General features: G+C 49.5%; 1 non-coding gene across 1 annotated transcript; it reads right to left on the reverse strand.

Moving 5' to 3' along the window:
- Positions 1-5,004: 5,004 nt before the first annotated feature.
- Positions 5,005-5,144, reverse strand: LOC142429965 (U4 spliceosomal RNA). Its single transcript, XR_012780465.1, has one exon. It is a non-coding gene; the product is annotated as a U4 spliceosomal RNA (small nuclear RNA).
- Positions 5,145-7,929: the final 2,785 nt, after the last annotated feature.

A 7,929-nucleotide genomic window follows, 5' to 3' on the forward strand; every position in this document is an offset into this window, starting at 1 on the left:
CACCACACCCACCAGCCGGTGCCCTCAGGTCCCCGCATGCTCTGCTCTCCCTACTGTCACCGCCAATGACAACCAGGTGGGTCAGTGCTGGGATTCTGGCTTCCCACGTGGGAGACCCAGGTTCTATCACCAGCCAGTCCACCAGGGGAAGCTTGCCTGTGGATAGGACGTTGCACAGGTTTCACAGGGCCTCTAGACTAAGCAGAGAGGGCTGCACATCTACTTCTGAAATTAAGGACGGGGAGCCCTGATGGGCCCCAGGGGTCTGCTTCCCAGCAGCCTTTCATTCTCGACACACGAGGTCCCAGGAGCCTGGTGGCGGCACTAACTAGAAGGCAGCCAGTCTCAGACCCCATCCTCTGTCTGAAACCATGATTAAACTCAAACACGGAACTCACCGCCTTCGAGTTGATCCCAGTTCCTAGCAGTCCCAGAGGACAGAGTAGAACTACCTTTGGGAGCTTCTTACGGGAGTAGAAAACCTCATTATCCCGATGAGCTGGCCGGTGGTTCCGAACTGCTGACCTTTCAGTTAGCAAGCAGCCCAACCAGTCATCCACCCTGCCCCCAGGGCTTCATTGGACCTTGTCTGTCAGCATTCTGCAGCTCCCGTCCTGCCCCATCCCACCTGAGCTCCACCTGGGGGCCTACGTGCCCTCTTAAAATCTGATGCGTAAGTCCAGGTCACCTGGCAAAAGCTCAACAATGTTCTTATCAGTGGTCCACCCACCGCTTCCAACTCACACCTAGTCAGTGGGGGAGACACATGAAGCCTCAGACACAGTGGTCTCTGGCAGGCCAAGCTCCTTCAAGACCGTGGGTCTTTAGAAAGTTTTCTCTGCCAGGAACACTTGCCCCGCCTACTTTAGTGTGTCTCCCTCCTAGAGTCTTCTCCACGGGTGCTCCCCTCACTCTGACCCTTGGTTCTCTGTTGGGGAGCAGAGCGGGAGGATAGTGTATACGGATGAATTATTTAGTCTCATATATTAAGGAGCCTGACAGGCTGGGTTTCTGGGGTGGAGGGAGGCCTTCAACCCTTGTGAGTCGAAGATAATCCCAATCACATTCTCATCATTAATATTGTTCCCCACTGTTGGAAAGGGGGAACCAATTACAAGGATCCACATGTAACCTCCTCCCTGGGAGACGGACAGCAGAGAAGGGGTGGGAGGGAGATTCGGGATAGGGCAAGATATGATAAAATAACAATCTATAAATTATCAAGGGCTCATGAAGGAGGGGGGAGCGGGGAGGAAGGGGAAAAAAAAGAGGACCTGATGCAAAGGGCTTAAGTGGAGAGCAAATGCTTTGAAAATGATTAGGGCAAAGAATGTATGGATGTGCTTTATACAATTGATGTATGTATATGTATGGATTGTGATAAGAGTTGTACGAGCCCCTAATAAAATGTAAAAAATAAGAAAAAAATATTGTTCCCCACCGTACCCTCCCGTCATGGTGCTGCCTTAGAGTGACCTCCAACAGGTACATGGCTGAGTGCTCTGCCGCCGGCAGCTCTTCTCCAGGAGCAGACACACGCTCCTGCTCTCTGAGGACAGCCCCTCCCTCACCTGCCCTGGGCACTGATGCTAGGTTACTCCCTTATGTACTCGGGGGGCCTTTGGGGCTAGGGTACAGCCCACTTTGTTACACGTGTGGTTACCTATAATTCAGGAGGCTTGCACGCCCCCTGAGTGTATAGATAAGCCTTGATTGGAAATACATTCTCTCTCTGTGTGTGGACCTGGCGCCTGAAGTCAGGGTGGTCTCAGAAGTGAGCCTTTGAATGCCTTGTCTGCTGTCTCTAATGTTTCCCCTCAATTACACAACCGGCCCTTGGACCCGTTCGATTGTGGAGGCTGGTCCCCCACATTGTCTCTCTCCTCTCTCTCCTCTCTCCCTCCCCCGCTGGTTCAACATAGCAGTTATCACAGATGGTAATGCTCTTGTTTATTTATTTAAATTGGCATGCTCCACCTGGCTGCTCTGTTGACCACTCTGCCTGTAAGGCCTGGCAGGAGGAAGTCCTGACTAGCTGACACTCCTGTTAACAGCTGGAGGTTCTATTGAAGTTTCTTTCCTTCAGAGGACTGCCTGGGGCCAAAAGAAGGAAACCACTTTACCACGGAGGATGCTGCGTCCCCATGACGTTTGGAGGGTTGGAGGGTGTCTCCGGGAGTAGGAGCCCTGGTGGGATAGTGGGTTCCAGTTTGGACTTTTAACTGCAAGGTAAACAGTTTGAAACTACCAGCCACCCTGGGGATTAACAGGAGACTTCCTGCTCCTATAAAGAGTTACAGCCTCAGGAACCCACGGGGACAGGTTGTTCTGTCCTACAGGTTGCTCTGAGTTGGAATGGACTCTTGTTGGTTCTCTGGGAGAACACTTTGAGTAAAATGTATTTAAATTAGCTTCATGTTCGTATCAGCTGGATGATAAACATGATAGCCTTTCCTTTTATGAATCTAAATAAGGTTTTTAAAGGGTGTCATTCCATTTGGTAAAAATTAATCAAATAGGAAAGTCATCTTAATTCCTTTTTGACCTGGGGAGCCACTGGCTCATGAGACATTAGCAACAACATCTTGGCCTTTCCCTGGAAAAGTTATTCGCTCGTAATCTGCAAGGCTTGTAAGAAGTTAGGAGTCCTTCCGTAAGCCTGGGCATCTTTAAGTCTGTGTAAACCATTTTCCCTCCAGGTAGTCCTCATTGCTAAAGACTCCTGAAACCTGTCAGCTGTGTTAAAATTCCCCATCCTATCACTCAAAGATATAAGTGCCCCCCTAAGTTCACTTGTCTGCTCAAGTCCAGTTTTAAACAATTGAACAATCTCAAGTAACCATCTAAGTCACCACATTTTAAAACCTGCATCAAGAGACGGAAATTCATCGCAACCCTGACCTTCAGGTGACCAGTCAGCGGAAGGCGGCACTCCCAAGACCCAGCGCAGGAATGTCGAGGCTGCTCCAGCCCGAGGCTCCGGTCAGCATTCTCCCCAGGGCCAGGCCTTTTCTGGACGCCAAGGATTTCACTGCCCCTTGCCTGGAAAAGGAAGTATTGTTTGAACATGCCTATTCCTGTCACCCCACCAGCCACTCCCAGGCACTGAACCAGCCAACCGGATTCAAGGAGGGGTGTGGGCCTCTCCCAAGAACGACCCAGGTGACTCACTGTTACAGAAGGCTGTGCAAACTCCTCACAAGTCAACAACTCCTGCCCAGGGCCTGGGCATTCGAAGGCTCACAGGGAGCGGGGTGGGATAGGTGGACAGGATGAGAGGCCCTCCTCCTTGAGACTCTCCTGGTGGCACCCTTAGGACATTTCTCCTGGGAAGCTGGTAGAAGGGGCAAGGAATTCCTCTCTCAAGACTGCAGGGGGCAGTACCTTCAGCAGTGCCTTGATGCCGGCTTCCAGGGTGGCCAGGTTGCTGGGGACCCTTACTCTGCCTTGCCTCCTTGGACAACGTACGTTAACCTCTGCCAATGAGCTTGGTTGCTTCCCTTCTCGTTTTGTTTTGTTTTTTAAGCTTCTGGGATATTGGCATTCTTTCTCCCTTAAATTGAAGAACTCACCAGTGAAGCAGTGGCAGAGACTGTACAATGGACCATGGGCAGCCAGAGGAAGGAGCATCACCTTTGTGCAGGGGAGGAACAGCCAGAAGGCTCCTTAGAAATATGAGGGGTAGGCTTCAGAGGTGGTTACAGGAGAACGACACGATCCACGGGGGAGGAGGCTCAGCCAACGAGAGGAAGACCGCAGTGAGATGATGCACACCGGTTGCAGCAGTGCGCTGAGACAAACACGGCAACTATTGTGTGGGTGGCGGAGTGCACAGCAGTGTTCGTTCTGTGGTGCATAGCAAAGCTGTGAGCCAGCACCGACTTGACAACACCCAAGAAAACAGCAACAACAATGCAGTTGTTACAGAAATACACATAAGGACGTCTATTTCTTCTGTCTAGTTTTGGAAACTTGTGGGTTTTTTGAGTTTGTTTGTTTTTTAAAGACGTGTGTCTTATCTAAGTGGTGACGCTTGCTTCGAATAGAATAGACTACATTTTGTACTGGCTGTAGGATCTATAGTGATAGCTCACTCTGGTTTTGCATTGCTAGATACTTGAATTAGCTCTCTCTGCTTCAAAGAACCGTGATGGCAAAGTGGTTAAAGCACTCAGCTGAAAGGTCAGGGGTTTGACCCCACTAGTTGCTCAATGAGAGGAAGAGGTGGCATTCTGCTTCCAATAAAGATTACAGCCTTGGAAATCCCATGGGACGGTTCTGCTTTGCTGATTCAACTGCGTTGGGTTTGGCAATGGGTTTGGTTTAAGCTGGTCCTCGTGATCTCTCTGTCCTGGTTAACCGATTAGGTATGATGTTGCCGCCCTTTGAGTGTGGATGGGATCTGCGACTTGCTTTTGTCTCAGAGTACTGAACATACACTCTGCTGAAGTGAAAACGGACTTGTTAAAGGCTTGAAAGCAGTCTGGGGAGATGCCTGATCCTACAGAAGGAAACCACAGGTTCTCAAGGGGAGAGAAAGGGTATGCCGTGTATATACTCAAGAATAAGCCAGCCCGAATTTCAGCCGATGCACCTAATTTTACCACAAAAACTTTATTAAAAATGTGCTGAAAACCTTGGCTTATACGCGCGTATATACGTTATTTACATGGACAGTTAGGCACTAACGGTGCACAGTCTGTGACTGGTGTCTGGTAAGGTACAGGAGTCAGAGGCAGGTGTGTTAAGGTGAGGAACTGAAGGAAGTTGGTCTGGAGTACATACATGAGTCACCCAGGAGAAGTGCAGAATGTAGCGTAGCAAGAGGGGCGTACAGGGTGACCCCAAGATACAGCTGCTAAGCACCTTCTCCAAGGACCGGTAAAAAAATAGCTGGGGGACAATGTTTCCTGAGGGATGTTGTCTCTGACATGCGTGTTATGTTGAATGGTATCAGGAGCCCTCATGGGAACATTCATGTCTTTTTTTGTTGTTGTTGTTCAGTCTCCATAGAAACTGTCAAAAGTTGCCAATGCCGACTATATTTCAAGTCGTCATGACGGGGTGTTGGAAAAGTTTTCAATTAGCAATTATCGCGCCTCGGATAAACCTCACTGGCTACGACATTGCCACTGCGCAAAGTTAACATTCATGTCTTAACCACAAAGAGAAACTTTTCTTCTGCCTTGTATTATTTATTTGTACAGCCTGTAAGTCTGTCCTAAGGTAAGTGGATGTTTGGAAAGTCAGCAGTCAGTGCGATGGGCTTGGACGCAGATCAGCCATGTCACTATGGCCAGGTTTTCTCCTCTTGATCGAGCATTTCCCGGAATGCCTTCTTTCACATCGACTGGTGTCAGAGTAAACCAGCCTCCGACAACCGCAGGGTCTGTAGGCGCAGTTATATGTCCGTAATACATAAAGATTGTAGTACAGCCACAGAGCATAGGAAAGATAGAGAGCGGGCACAGTAAAGGAGTCAGACACATTTCATAGTAGCATGCTCACCTCCAGGACGGCCATGATCTCAGCAGCCAGGCCTGTGCAGAGAGGGGAGAAGAGACCAGTATATTTCTAATCACAGCTTTTATATAGACTTAGGGGGCATGCAAGCCCTCCTGATTACATCATAAGGGGTTGTACCAAAAGTAATACGTGTAACGGAGGGTGATGAGCTAGGGGGAGGGACTGGGGTATACATGTGACACGATGGGCGGATCCCAGGTTCATGATGGCAGCCTAACTTAACGCTGGTCATCTTGAGTTGGGGCACTCCTTCAGAGAAACAATCACTATCCTTATCAGCAGGGTGTGGGCCCCACCTGAGGTGGGACAGACAATAGTGTCTGATTGCTCTCCATGGGGAGGAAGCAAGCTGTCACCTGACCTTCTTGTGATGTCCTGAAATAGTTACTTGTAAAAACGCATAGAACTCTTCTGAGGGAAAGAAGACACCAAGTGGAGCAAGGGTTTAGGGGACTGGGAAAACCTAAATTGCACAAAATAAAATTGAGCATAAGTAACAGGTTCAAGGTGATGGCCAGCACGGCTCGCTTCTCAGACAGCTTTGGTCGTAAGGGTGGGGCAGCCTGGAGGCCTGGCATAGACACTGGAAGAGGAGGTGGCCTAGTACTCTTTACCCTATAAGCCATGCATCTGCTGGTGGTATAATCAAAGGCTTTCAGGTGGGACAGCAGTACCTGATGACCCCAATGGCCACCACCACAGCCCTTGCCTCATTTACAACTGTGATCAACCGTCAGAGCGCTACGTGAATCTGGACTTTAGGCTTTGTTTCCTTAGACAGTGGTTCCAGGCAAGGAGGAGTGGGCTTGACAGGCTCCTGGTGGCCTCAGTTCCTCGTAGGCACGTCTAGGGCATGGCAGCTGTGCCACCCACATTGCTTTGCCCATTTTTTCTTCCCTTCCAGCTTAGCAAACCTCCGGAGCAGTTTTCCAGGTGGTCATGGTCCTTCGAAGTATACAGCAGAGTGAGCAGGGCATTTCTCAAAGACCCAGTTTGATAAGCTTTCAAAGACCCCAGGCGCTGTTATTTCAGTAGCCGGGCACCACCTGGTCTCCCCACCATGCTGTGGCTGTGCACTCAACTTCTGTGATATTTAACTGGGAATCTGTGTGGGAATGGGATCACATGAGGAGAACAGCATTGGACCTTTTCAAATGACTAGTTCAAGAGGTGAGTTTCTTCTGGTTTGTTACTGAAGTGGATTTCATCTAAATACATAATTTTTCTCATTGGCATTAAATAGGTGTTCTGAGGAATGGCATGGATCAGGCATTTCCTAGAATATTTGATTAACCTAATGATGATCATACCCAGCATTAATATTATTACCTATGTATATTAATATTATAGAAAGAATAGCAAACCAGTAAATCACATGGATTGGATCCATGATCCAGTGCCTTTGGGCAGCCAAAGGAGGGGTGTGAAGCCAGGTTGTCATCCTTCTGAGGTATTTACCCAAGTGCCACAGAGGTGGTGACACCTGCACAAACTCTCCTTGTTGGTTAGGATGCAAGGGCAACTGTGCTGTCTAATGTTGCCTTAGCCACAGCCAGCGTTCGAAGCTCTCCGCGGGGCGTCTGTACTGTTTGGGAAGCCAAGTCTTCCTCATAACTTGGTGGAGCAGATACGTTGTGGACAGAGTGTTTGAGTTCAGGAATACCTGAAATTGGTAAAGTGCACTGGAGGAACATTCATCCAAATTTGGTATTTCCGCTACAGGGTTCTCATCAGATGCCAGTTCCCTCTGTGCCGGCCAAAGGATTTTAAACCACAGCCCACCGTGTGCTTTTATCCTCCACGTGGGCGCTTCACGGGGCTCTTTGGGGACCCAGCTCAGCTAGTCAAAGCCCAGGTGAAAGGTTAGATTTTGGTGTTTTGCTTGAAGTAGTGTGGCCCGCCCTGTAGAAATACATGTTCAAATGGCGCAGATTGTCCCTGCTCCTGCCCCCTGTCAATGAGGCAGGTCGACCCCCTCACAAGGCTTCCTTCCAGTGCTGTCAACCTTCATGAAAACAGGCTGCCACCCCGTCCTCTGACTGCTTTAAAAGGTAACCATCACTAAATAGTGCCCACCACCTCAAGGCCTTCCGTTAGGTGGCGTCCGCAGGAGGCCCGGTCCACTGGGAGGCCGCGTTAGTTGCTGTTGGGAGGAGTTGGTAAGGAGTGTGAACCCCACCTTGGAAATCACAGAGACCAGCCAGGGTCGCCCCGAGTCAGGACTGACATGAGGGCGGTGGGCTTTGGGCTTCGCGGCTGATTTCTGACTGGTCTGCCTGTTTTCATGCCTCTTAATCCTTCGTGCTCTTTCATGCTGAGCTATATTTTATCCCTGAGACTGTTTGGGGTTATGTTTTCAGAGCCGTTCAGCGGCTCACGGACCTTCCATTTCTTTTTTTTCAT

Source organism: Tenrec ecaudatus, chromosome 16 (genome assembly GCF_050624435.1).
Source record: "Tenrec ecaudatus isolate mTenEca1 chromosome 16, mTenEca1.hap1, whole genome shotgun sequence".
Lineage (NCBI taxonomy): Eukaryota > Metazoa > Chordata > Mammalia > Afrosoricida > Tenrecidae > Tenrec > Tenrec ecaudatus.